We start from the raw sequence: 13,409 nt of genomic DNA on the forward strand, positions 1-13,409 counted from the left end.
CTTTCTTTCTTTCTTTCTTTCTTTTCTTTCTTTCTTTCTTCTTTCTTTCTTTCTCTTTTCTTTTTTTCTTTCTTTCTTTAACTTTACCCGCAACATAGGGCTTGAACTCACAACCCCAAGATCAAGAGCTACATGCTCTACCAACTGAGCACCAGGTACACCTGTTTGTTTTGTTTCTTAAATTCCACACATGAGTGAAATCATATGGGATTTGTCTTTCTCTGACTGACTTCTGTCATTTAGCAGTATATTCTCTAGTTCCATCCATGTTGTTGTAAACAGTAAGATTTCACTTTTTTATGGCTAATATTTCATTGTATTTCTTTATCCATTCATCAGTTAATAGACATGTGGGCTGCTTCCATACTTTGGCTTTTATAAACATAGGGGTACATATTTATTTGGCAATAAACATAGGGGTACATATATCCTTTTGAATTAGTGTTTTTGTTTTTGTTTTGTTTTGAATAAATAGCCAACAGTGGAATTACTGGATCATATGGTAATTCTATTTTTAATTTTTTGGGGGTAACTCCATACTGTCTTCCACACCAGCTGCACCAGTTTGCATTCCCACCAACAGTGCATGAGGGTTCATTTTTCTCTATATCCTTGCCAGTACTTTTTATTCTGGTATTTTTTATTTTGGCCATTCTGACAGGTTGACATTCTGACATAATGACAGGTCTCATTATGGTTTTGAGTTGCATTTCCCTAATGATGAATGATGTTTTTTGTTTTTTTTTGATGAATGATGTTGAACATCTTTTCATATGTCTGTTGGCCATCTGTGTATCTTCCTTTTAAAAACATTTTTAGGGTGGCTCAGCAGTTGAGCATCTGCCTTTGACTCAGGGCATGATCCTAAGGTTTGGGATTGAGTCCTGCACTGGGCTCCTTGCAGGGAGCCTGCTTATCCCTCTGCCTATGTCTCTGCCTCTCTCTGTGTGTCTCTGATGAATAAATAAATCTTAAAAAATATTTTTAAAGATTTTATTTTTAGGCAATATCCACACCCAACATGGGGCTCGAATTCACAACCCCAAAATCAAGAGCTGAAAGCTCCATTGACTAAGTCAGCCAGGTGCTCCTGTATGTCTTCTTTGGAGAAATGTCTATTCATGTCTTCTGCCTATTTTTTTTTAAAGATTTATTTATTTATTTATTCAGAGAGAGCGAGAGAGAGGCAGAGACACAGGCAGAGGGAGAAGCAGGCTCCATGCAGGGAGCCTGACGTGGGACTCGATCCGGGATCTCCAGGATCACACCCTGGGCTTCAGGCGGTGCTAAACCCCTGCGCCACCAGGGCTGCCCATCTTCTGCCTATTTTTAAATTGAGTTGTTTGTTTGTTTGTTTTGGTGTTGAGTTGTATAATACAGCTTTATATATATTTTTTCCATACAGGACTTGCTCATCTTTTGTCAACTTAACCTTACATATTTAATAGTTTTATTGCTGTATTTAATGATTTAATGGGATCTTTTAAAATCACACTTTCTAATTGGCTATTCCTTTTTTTTTTTTTTTTTTATGATAGTCACACACACAGAGAGAGAGAGAGAGAGGCAGAGACACAGGCAGAGGGAGAAGCAGGCTCCATGCACCGGGAGCCCAACGTGGGATTCGATCCTGGGTCTCTAGGACCGCGCCCTGGGCCAAAGGCAGGCGCTAAACCGCTGCGCCACCCAGGGATCCCTAATTGGCTATTCCTAATGAAAAGGAACACTTTGGATTTTTGTATATTGATCTTGTATCCAGAAACCTTATTAATTGTAGTGTGCATGTGTGCATCACATTAATAGATTTTTTTTGATGTTGTTATTTTCTTGCATTTGAGGGATAACCCAATGGATCCATGGCTAAATTTAATTTTCTAGAACTTGACAGCTTTTAAAAGGTGCCTTTGTATAAAACCTGTAATCTGAGGAATTGAATGGCTCTGCAGAATGACTTCAGCTATTAAAGGGGCAAAAGGCTTATGCAGGGCTGGCTATTATGGCGGTGAAACCTAGAACAGGCTTACCTGTCTCTACTGACCCTTCTCTGTATGCCTTAGGTTAATTTCAGTGTTGATTTTCACCACATTCCCTTCACTCAGTTTTAGATTCTTTTTAGATTGAGCTCCATTGAAAGCTCAAACAATATTACTACCATCCAGGTTTTTGTAACTCTCCATGGTGCTTATCTTAGTACTTACACAAAAAGCTCCAACCTATGAAAAACTTGGGTGTCTACTGATGAGTTGATGAGCTTCTGCTCATTAACGCATTGGAACTTTATTTTTATTCTGGCTTTCAGGAAGCTAAGAGCTGCGTGTTGTGCTTAATGGTGGCACATCCTCTGACCCTCCTTTTTAATGTCACTTTTCTTTCTATGCTCTGTGCTTATTCATAAAGCCTTTCACTCCCACCATATAGCTTCTTCTTTTTTATTCTTCTTATTTTTTAAAAATGAATTTTACTCCTGTTGATGCTATACAATTTTGTTCCTTGTATGCGCCCATGGAATTTATGTCAATCCTTTTGTGCGCAGGTGGAGTTTAAATTCTAAATAAAATGAGGGGCACCCGGGTGGCTCACTGGTTGAGTATCTGCCTTTGGCTCAGGGCATGATCCAGGGGTCCTGGGATGAAGTCCTGCATCAGGCTTCCCGCAGGCAGCTTGCTTCTCCCTCTGCCTATGTCTCTACCTCTCTCTGTGTCTCTCATGAGTAAACAAGTAAAATCTTAAAAAACTAAGTAAAATGAGAAAAGTTCAATAAATGTTGACCGGATGGAGACTATGAGGACTTCAGCGGGGATACAGATTTTCCAAAATCATTAGTGTAGGAAATTAATTTTGATGGTTTAGCGTTTGCTAATAAGTAAAACACCCAAAACTATATTGAATCCAGGAGGGAAAACAATCCTATTTCACTTTCTATTTCTGTTAGTAAATAAAAAAAGCATTTCACACACCTTACAAAATAACGGGGCTTGGCGAGGTAATTGCACATGCACGCCGCTATTATATTTCACTAAGTACTTTGTTGGACCGCTAATCAACAGTCGTGGGCTTTTCCTTTTGAGCTGAATCTAAATCTGATTTTTAGAAAATCGCTACTGGAGTGCTCGTGTCGTCCGGGATTGCTGAATTCCGAACAACCCTTCGTGAAGGGCACCGCCCGGAGGGAAGCTCGGGTCGTTAGCTCAAGGGACGATACAAAGCGTTTTATTCTCTTACTCACGGCCCGTCCCCGGTCTCCCAAGGAGACAAGTTGAATGCCCACTAAGTCATGCTTTTCCATTACTCATTCCGCCTTTTCTCCCAAGGTGGCGTGTGGGAGGTGTTGTGCTCGGGCTCGATAAGAATAGGCCGGGAAGCTTGCTGCGGGACAATGCACTCCTCCCTTTGCGTGCTTCAATTCCGACTGCGCCGTGTAGGGCGGCTGGGGGGGCGGGGGGCAGCTTTCCCCGCGGACAATGACTCCACACCGGGCCGCCTCCCAGACTCAGCTGGGCCCCTCCGCTGGCCCCTGCCCCCCGCAGGCGCGCCCCGCCCCACTTGGCCAAGCTTTGTTCCCTTACAAGGCAGATCATCAGGTGGGCCAGGCGCGACTGCCGCTGAATAACGTCCTTCTCGGGTCACCCGGGGGGGCACTCGGGGCGCCGGCCTTCCCGGCCCCGCAGCCCCGCGGCCCCGCAGCCCCGCACGCGCGCGGACGTCTGGGCCACCAGGAGGCGCCCGGCCTCTCCGCAGCAACTCGCCCCAGCCCCTCTCTACTCACCCTGCGATTGGCCGGCCGCCCCGAGCTCTAAGCTCCGATTGGTCGCTGCCCGCGTCAATCGCGGACGTCGGGGCGGGCCGAGGTGACGCGCGGCGGCGGGGCTCGGGGCGGTGTCCGGCGCGGGCGGCTGCGGGCGGAGCTTCGCCGGGACCGACGCTGGGCAGTCAGACGGCTGCCGCCCAGGGAGGCGCCAGCGCCAGCGCGAGCGCGAGCGCGAGCTCCCCGTCCGCCGAGGCTGCCTCCGCCGGCTCGTCCCCGCGCCCCGGCCTCCCGCGCTCCCGCTTCCCCGCGCCGCGGCCCTCGATGAGGGGCCGGGCCGCCGCGTGATGGGGCTGCGGAGCGGCGCCCTGCGGCTCGCGGTGGCTGCTGCTCGCGCTGAGGAGCGTAGGTGCCGGGCCCCCCGCGCCCCCGCGCGCCGCGGCGCCTGCTGACCCGGCCCGCCAGTCCGCCCGTGGGCCCGCAGCGCAGCTGAGGTGAGGCGGGGGAGGGGGAGGGGGAGGGGGCGGGCAGCGGTTGGCGCCGCGGCCGCCGGGGCTGGGGAGGGGGCCGCCTGGGGGAGGGGCGGCCGGGCCCGGGCCGGGCGGGGTCCGAGCGGAGGAAGCGCCGTCCGGGCGCGAGCCGCGCGGCGGGCCCGGGGCGCAGGGCAGGGCGGGGCGGGGCGGGGCGGGGCGGGGGCCCTCGCGTCCCGCAGTGCCCCGCACCAGCCCTCGGCTTCCCCGGAGCCGCCGCACTCGGGCCGTGCCCCGCGGTCGGCCGGCCCGTGGCCGTCGGCGGCCTGCGCTCTCTGCGCACACTGCAGCTCGGTGCAGCCGGCGCCGCTCGGCGTCGAAGCCCCCGTCCTCGTTGCCCCAGTCCCCGCGCCCCCTTTGTGGTTGGCATCGGGGCTGAGCCTGGGAACGCGGCTCTGCTCTTCTGCCAGATGAAGGTAGGAAGGGGCTCGGCGTGGCGGAGGGGAAGCGGATGGCGCGGGGACCCGAGAGAGGAGCGCGGTGGAGAGGGAGGGGGCGTGTGGATGCCGGCCAGCCGCGGGGAGGGCTGCTGTGGTCTCGGCGTTCGGCAGCCCAGGATTACTCTGGCAGCCATATTGGGAGGATGATCTGACAAATCCTTTAGTAGCCAAGTCCGGTTGCTGGAAGGCACCGAGTGACAGCCCTGGCAGCTTTCAGGGTGACTGGCCCCGCCAGAAGCCAAGTTGTGGGGGTTGGGAGCCGGCTCGGGCGAGCTAGTCATTGTTCATGCAACACAACACGTTCCGGCCCTAAAACCATAATTGAACTCCCGAATCACTTTTTCTCCTTGGTGAATTGCTAAATGAGCTTCTGTGGTGAAGTGCCTTCAAGATTCCATTCTTGTTGGGGTGAAATGCTGTTGTGTCTCTATTCATCTTGTATGGCCAGTGCTATGGACGTGGAGGCCCGATCATGATCCTTACACGTACCCAGGCAGATCTGAGGATTGCTAGGGCCAGTATACCAGCACGGAAGCTTCGAGCTGGTATATTGCATTGGATGGATAGATTTTCAGAGTAGCTCACCCTGCAGAGATTTACTAACCTGGCCTATTCTGACAGTGGGAGAGGCATGCAGCAGTATTTCTGAGGATGCAGGTTGTCATCTTTGTGGAATCTGGAGGTAGCTGAAATTAGATTGTCAACAGATCCCTTGCTCACATATCTCTTACTGTTCTAGGCAGCTGTTCTGCCGACACTGAATATGCTGCTTTGTGTCATAGATGGGTCTGTCTCAGCCTCAGGAAAGTATGGTGATTGGATTTGAATAGCTTTGAAGTGAAATCATGGTGGATATTTTATTTAAAGGCTGGCATTTTGTCAACTTAGCTTAGTCATAATAAAATCTTAGCTTGTGAGGTGCTTTCTAATTAACTCGGTGTGGCTGTTGGATTATGAGGCAGGTGGAGTTAAATGTACTGTGTAAGGAATGAGTATGAGGATTGCACAAATCTTTGGATTGTAAAGCAGACCTGGAAATGATCAATAACTGAATTCAGCGTGAGCCTGTAAATCTGGCTTCTCCTACGTGCTTGGCGTTGATAGAACCTGGAGACTGGCATGCCTGTCTTCCTTTTGTATTGTACCCTTTGCTTTTATTTTTGTATTTTTTTATCCTTTGCTTTTAAATCCCTTTAGCTTCTTAAGTGGAACTATCTAAAAAAATTTTAGTTAGGAGTTTTCTAAGAAAAGTCTTAATACTTTATATTTTTATGTTAAGCTTTCCTTTTGAAACTTACTTGAATCAAAAATGGTGTCAATAGAAACTAGTGCTTTGTATTACTTTAACATGAGAGAACTAGTGTCTTTTAAAATTCTATGCCCTAATCAAGAACTATTTCTGAGTTTAAAATTTTTACAGTTACTTTATTAGCAAAAAAGATCTGAAGAATTGTGGTTAAATATAATTTCAGCATTTGATAAAATCAGGCCTGATTGTGAATCTGATTTGCAGGCAGAATCTGTGCAGCTCTGCCCTGATGAATGTTTCTCCAGCATTTATTCAATTAAGTACAGCTTCGAAGGCTTTAAACAGACCATTTTTCCTTCCAAGACCAGATATGAATGCAGCTTTCCTTTTTTCTCTTTCCCACTTTGGATTTGTGCAGGGAATAAACTCTCAAGAAGAGTGCCAACGGAGTCCAAGGCCAAAGCTTTCTACCCTACTTCCCTGCTATGGGCTTGTTCTGGTTACAGAGTAAAGGACAACAATGGGCCCCTGCCTTCTAGTTCATAAACCCCTTCCTGGGCTGCTAATCACAGCAGGTTTTTTCAAGGAGTGAAGCATATCCTTTTGATCTCGTAAACTGATATGATATAATTTTTCAAGGCTCTGAAGTGAAAGGTATAGTCTGTTTACTTCATGTAATTCTCCTTGGAAGATGGCCTTGTTGGAACAAACTGGTGAATTTCTGGAGTTCATACAAGTGTGGATAAATACATACACTTTCAGAACTTTTCTTTGTGCAGCTCATTAGAATAGAAAATAAATGAAGTAGATGTGACTGTGACAAGGAAAACGATATGGAAGGGTCCTTGGACTTCTCTTTGAGGTAGACTTTTTGGTTAATGGACCTGTGATTCATTCATGCTCACTTTTATGATGTTCATTACTAGTTTATTGACAGTACATACAAATATTTAGTTTTTTGCTCTCAAGAAATTTATACTTTACTATTTGTTTACAGACATAGTAAGATAAAGTTAACTCTCGGTCTTCTGTTCTAGTACAATTTAGTGATTTAGTACGGTTTAACCCATACCATGATAGTTTCCATGGTTTTTATGGTCAGAGCCTTTTCTTTTTTGTATTGCCATATAATACTTACCTAATACTCAATTGGTACTTTTATGATTGCTTTGTGGTTGTTTGTATATGTGTTTGAAGTCACAAGGTTGTAAATGTCTGATGGATTAAAGAAATTTTTTCATATTTAATATTGCATTTTTTAAAAAAGATTTTATTTATTTATGAGGGACAGAGAGAGAGAGAGGCAGAGACACAGGCAGAGGGAGAAGCAGGCTTCATGCGGGGAGCCCGACTGGGATTCGATCCTGGTACTCTAGGATCACGCCCAGGGCCAAAGGCAGGTGCTAAACCGCTGAGCCATCCAGGGATCCCCTACATTGTTTATTCCAAAGTGTATCATCATTCAACTATACTATCCTTTACCATTGCTCTGTGTGATGTCTTTGATACTTGGCTTAGTTTTCCTTTCTGTCTGAATTTCTGACATCATCCTGGCAGATGTCAATGACTGTATAAACAATAACAACAACAATAATGACAAAACAGCTCACTCATATTTAGCCCTTTCTATGTGCCAGGCTCTTTTCCAAGCACTTTACATTGTTCACTAATTTAATCCTCGTAACAACCATATGAATAGATACTGTTACCCCCATTTTACAAGTGAAGATATGGAAGCTAAGTGACTTCCTCAAGTCACTAGAAATAAGTACATAACCACAGTACTGAACAACTTCTGTAACTAGCAACTGTAAAATTCCTTAACTTCAGCTCAAGCGAACGTTAGCTTCCTGCTATTTCAGTAACTCAGTATTGTGGCCATATCTTCTACCTTGTCATCATTTTCGGATCTGTCTTCAGATCGCAAGTTGACCTTCAGATCCGAAGTTCTGATAATTTACAACTCTCACTTTTGTAGTCTTTTTCCACTAGCTCTTCTACCTCATGTCTCTTGGGCCATCAGCCTCTTCCCGATTTTACTTCTTTGTCTTCCTTTAGTACACTGTGACTTCTGGGGTGCTCTGCTTCAGCTCTTTTCTTACCAGCACTTGCAGTTTTTAAATTTTTTACTATTCTGCAAGACCCATTATGCAGATGCCAGCCTTGCATCCTTCCTACCACCCATAGCTTCTGTTTTTTTTGTCTGTCATGAAGAAATCTCACATAGTGCTGGGGGTTAGTACTACAATTAATGTGTAATCTTAGGTCTCCTTTGAATCTCACTTCGGTGTCTGTTGAAGTGATTCTGTTCAGTTCCTCCCTCTGTTCTCCACAGTGATTTTTTTAAATGATTTATTTATTTATTTATTTATTTATTTATTTATGAGAGAGAGAGAGAGAGAGGCAGAGACACAGGAGGAGGGAGAAGCAGGCTCCATGCCAGGAGCCTGACGTGGGACTCGATCCCGGGACTCCAGGATCGCGCCCTAGGCCAAAGGCAGGTGTCAAACCGCTGAGCCACCCAGGGATCCCCTCCACAGTGATTTGTAAAATTTTGACTGCTTTACTCAAGCATTCCTACTGCCCCATGCTTGGCTTAAAACCTTACTTATCACCTCATAGGGAAAAAAAAGACGTGAACTCCCCCCACTTCCCCTTCCTCTACCTAAAGAATTCTCTGCCGCTTTTCTTACCTTCTTTCCTTAAGTCTTAGAGAAAAAGTTACTCTCCCTGACTTCAGCTAATCCCTTGGCTTGTCTTCTGGATGTCATTGCCTTGTAATCTTGAGGGACTTGCTGTATTGGTTACTCTTTATCCCTTTCGCTGTTTCCCTATTTTTTTTTAAATTTTTATTTATTTATGATAGTCACACACACACACACACACACACAGGCAGAGGGAGAAGTAGGCTCCATGCACCGGGAGCCCGATGTGGGATTCGATCCCGGGTCTCCAGGATCGCGCCCTGGGCCAAAGGCAGGCGCCAAACCACGGCGCAACCCTGGGATCCCCTCGCTGTTTCCCTATAGTCCCACCTTAGGGACTTTGCTCTGACTTCTACCTCTAGAACACTTTTCTCCTGAAAGCTGCTTGGCTAGCTCTTTCATCTTCAAGTCTTTGCTTAAATCTCCCAACCTCAGCATGCCTACCCTAATGTCATTTATGTACCTGCACGGCGTTTCTACCCACCATCATCTTGAGCCACCTGCCTTTGCTGTACTTTCCCTCCCTGGTAATGCTTATTATCATGTAGCTTTCTGTAGAAATTATTATTTTAATGTCCCCTCTTCCCCTACTAGAATGTAAACTTCTCCATGGCAAGGATGTTTTTCTGTTTCATTCATTGATTGATCCCAAACTCCTGGAACTGCCTATCACATTGTAGGCACCTAATAAATAGCTCTTGGATAAAGTCTGGAAATATTCAGATCTCTCCTAATACAAACAAGGAAGTGAGGGAGAAAAATCCTTCCTTCACTTCTGTTCTCTCCTAGCTGTCACTCTCTTGAGCCTCCCAGCGAAGTTCTGGAAGCAAGGAGGATACTTGTATTTCCACTTCCTAGTCTCCTAATTACTCTCCAGCCCACCATAGACTGGCTTCAGTGGCTCTCACTTCACCTGCACCTGCTCTTGCTCTCATTTCCAGCCTTTTATTGCTGAAACCAAGGGACACACTTCATGCCTTTGCTGCAGTGGCAGTATTGCTTACTTCACACTCCCTCCTTCATTGAACTTTTGTCTGCTTCTGTTTGGTGGATCGCTTTCAGATCTTGGCCTGCTTTTCTGGCCACTCACACTATTATCAAGTTCATTCAACACAAATTTTTGTATAATTTTTAAAGTCTTGTTTTTAGGAGCTAGGATTTTGACATAACGTATTTCTGATGTTAAATAGCAGAATAGATTTATTACAGGAACTGGTTTTTTTTTTTTTTTTTTTGGTTTTGTTTTGTTTATAGTTTGACCACTTACTGCTTCCAAAAAGGATTTGAACAGCCTCTCACAAATACCACAAATGCAGGGGGGCTGTTAAAGAAAGAAAGAAAACTCTGCATAACAAGAGGAAAAACTAAATAAACAACTTACAGCAACTTGTGTAATTCAGTTATTATGATTTAGTTTTGAAACTTTTCAAGGTAAAAAGGGAAAGAAAAAATATATATAATGGCTATATATAATGATTCATCAAGAGAAATTGTTTTTTGGTAATAAGTTCTAATTTTTTTTTTTTATTTATGATAGTCACAGAGAGAGAGAGAGAGAGAGAGAGGCAGAGACACAGGCAGAGGGAGAAGCAGGCTCCATGCATCAGGAGCCCGACGTGGGATTCGATCCCGGGTCTCCAGGATCGCACCCTGGGCCAAAGGCAGGCGCCAAACCGCTGCGCCACCCAGGGATCCCAATAAGTTCTAAAACTGTAAGAGAAAAGTGTTCTAGACATTCTGATATAAGGATGTTCACACTGTTTTGAACAGGTCTGTAAGTACAAGGAGAAATGTTCTTCAGAGACCTTTAAAAAAAATAGTCTACCTGCTTTCCAAACTGAAAATACAACACTAAAATATAACCAGTCTTTTTTTTTTTTTTTTGGTGAAAGATGTGACTGATATGGTTTAGATGCATAACTTTATTTGAAGATAAATCTTAGTATCCCAGGTGAAAACTCATTATTTAAATCCTTGTGAGAGTCTGGAATACTTGTATTGTCATCTAAATGAAAATATACCTATTAAACTTTCTGTGTCTGTTCATCAGGTGGCAAGATTGACACATTGTTGACACATGGAAAAGTCTGACTTGCATTCTTGCTCAGTTAGTGAGGTGCCTCCCAGACTGGTATCTGCAGAGGTATGGTCAGGCAGAGGTTTCAGAAGGAGGGGTACCTTGACTCATACTAATTTTTTTCCTTTTTTATTTTATTTTTTTTAAACTTGCTTTTTTCTCATGCTGTCTCTTTAAGGGCAGGGACTCAACCCATAGCAAATTTGCATTAACCTCTGATTGAAACTTTCCATTTCTTTCTTTCTTTCTTTCTTTCTTTCTTCTTTCTTTCTTTCTTTCTTTCTTTCTTTTTTCTTTTTCTTTCTTTCTTTCTTTCTTTCTTTCTTTCTTTCTTTCTTTCTTTCTTTCTTTTTCCTTCCTTCCTTCCTTCCTTCCTTCCTTCCTTCCTTCCTTCCTTCTTTCTTTCTTTCTTTCTTTCTTTCTTTCTTTCTTTCTTTCTTTCTTTCTTTCTTTCTTTCTTTCTTTCTTTCAGATTGTATTTATTTGGCAGAGCAAGAGAACATAAGCAGGGGGAGTGTCAGGCAGAGGGAGAAGGAGAGGGAAAAGCAGGTTCCCTGCTGGGCAGAGCACCATGTGGGCTTGATCCCAGGACTCTGGGATTTTGACCTCAGCTGAGACACTTAACTGACTGAGCCACACAGGCCCCCTGAAACTTACCATTTCTACACTGTAGTACACTGAGTAGTACACTCAGTGTAGTAGTACACTGAGCTGAGCTCATTTCAGCCTGGACAATTCCAGGAGAAGGTGTTGTGTGTCATCCACTTTGACAATAGAAGAGCTTCAGTGGAATGTTGGGATTTGAGTAGCAAAATTCCCAGCACATCTGCTAAAATAAAAATTATGAGACATAGCTTCAGATATTAGAACGAGTTGACTTACTAGATAAGAGTTTCGTAACTCTTTGAAAGAAAAAAAAATCACTTTCATTTAGAATAGTTTATCTTAAGCCATAGGAGCTGTTGTCTCAATTAATTAATTAAATATTTTATTTATTAGAGAGAGAGTAAACAAGAGCACAAGAGCAGGGAGAGGGAGAAGCAGACTCCCTTTTAAGCAGGCAGCCAGACTCGGGGCTTGATCCGTGACCCAAGCTGAAGGTAGACCTCAACCAATTGAGCCACTCAGGCACCCCTGTCATCTCTTTTTAATTTATTTTTATTTTTTAAGCTCTATTCCCACTGTGAGGCTTGAAGTCATGACCCTGAGATCGAGTTGTATGCTTTACTGACTGAGCCAGCCTGGTGCCCCTAGGAGCTGTTGTCTCTTGATGCATCTCTTGGTTTATGAATAAAATCATGTTACTGGTGAAAAGGAGGATCCCTGATTTCTTTTTTTTTTTTTTAAGATTTTATTTATTCTTGAGGCAGAGACACAGGCAGAGAGAGGGAGAAGCAGGCTCCATGCAGGGAGCCTGACATGAGACTTGATCCCAGGACTCCAGGATCAGGCTCTGGGCAGAAGGCAGGTGCTAAACTGCTGAGCCACCCAGGGATTCCCCCCCCCCCTTTTTTTTTTTTAAGATTTTATTTATTTATTCTTGAGAGACAGAGAGAGAGAGAGAGGCAGAGACACAGGCAGAGGGAGGAGCATGCAGGGAGCCTGACGTGGGACTTGATCCTGGGACTCCAGGATCATGCCCTGGGCCGAAAGCAGGGCATAAGCCACTAAGCCACCAGGGCTGCCCTCCTTGATTTCTTAATTGCAGTGACAGGAGGATGTGTGTCTAATAAATCCAGAACTATATTTCAAAACTTATTTTGGGTAGTAGGGTTAAAAGAAAACAGTTGGGGAGTCTGGATGAGCTAGTTTAACTCCATTTGAGATTGAAAATCTGATCTATCAGGAGACTCTTGTGTAATCTGATTCTTGGCATTGGGTTAGAATGCAAAAAGAAGCTTTTCCAACATGTGATTCTTTTTTAATTCTTTTTTTTTTTTAAGATTTTATTTATTTATTCATGAGAGACAGAGAGAGAGAGAGAGAGAGAGAGGCAGGACACAGGCAGAGGGAGAAGCAGGCTCCATGCAGGGAGCTGAGGTGGGACTTGATCCTGGATCTATCAGGCCCTGGGCTGAAGGCAGCGCTAAACCACTGAGCCATCTGGGCTGCCCCCAGCATGTGATTCTTATTGAGCTTTCACAACTTGGCTCATGGTGGATTTTTATTCATAGAGTCAAAAAGACCAAGAATAGGTACTTCATGCAAATAGAAGAAATTCTTACCTTTGGGGGCTGTTTTATCAGTATAGGCATGGTCAGAGATAGAATATTGAGTCCTAAAAATCTGCCTGGTCCTCATGGAAAGTATTGAACTGAAAGATGCAAAACTTAGAATAACCAATTTTTCATAGTGTTTCAAAATAGATTCACTAGCTACAGATACTTACTTTTGGGGACCCGTTGATTCTTTAAGTTATAATTTATTTTTAAGCTGTAATTTAGTGAAAAGATGATGTTTTAAATAGATTGCTTGTTGCTATTGTAAATTCCCTAGTGTATAGCAAGTTGTGTGAATATTGAATTTAAAAGACTGAATTTCTTGGTTAAATTCTATTTTCACTGGTGACAAATGTACTAAATACTGTATCAGTGCATGAGAGTTAAATGAACTACTGGCTGCAACATAGGGCAGAATGGAATAAGCAGGAAAATGAAGAATCA

At 44.4% G+C, this 13,409-nt stretch overlaps 1 protein-coding gene across 11 annotated transcripts in view; it reads left to right on the forward strand.

Moving 5' to 3' along the window:
* Positions 1-4,097: 4,097 nt before the first annotated feature.
* The window catches only part of KIF1B (kinesin family member 1B), a 149,929-nt gene continuing 140,617 nt past the window's right edge, over positions 4,098-13,409 (forward strand). For 9 of the 11 annotated variants that reach the window (XM_035715806.2, XM_035715814.2, XM_035715810.2 and 6 more), the window contains exon 1: positions 4,103-4,239. The gene's annotated coding sequence lies outside the window, so the exon portion shown is untranslated. Of the gene's footprint in view, positions 4,240-4,541; positions 4,692-13,409 lie in introns of those variants that run through there. The other 2 variants (XM_035715816.2, XM_035715805.2) reach the window with 2 other exon arrangements.

This window comes from Canis lupus, chromosome 5 (assembly GCF_003254725.2).
Source record: "Canis lupus dingo isolate Sandy chromosome 5, ASM325472v2, whole genome shotgun sequence".
In the NCBI taxonomy this organism is placed as follows: domain Eukaryota; kingdom Metazoa; phylum Chordata; class Mammalia; order Carnivora; family Canidae; genus Canis; species Canis lupus.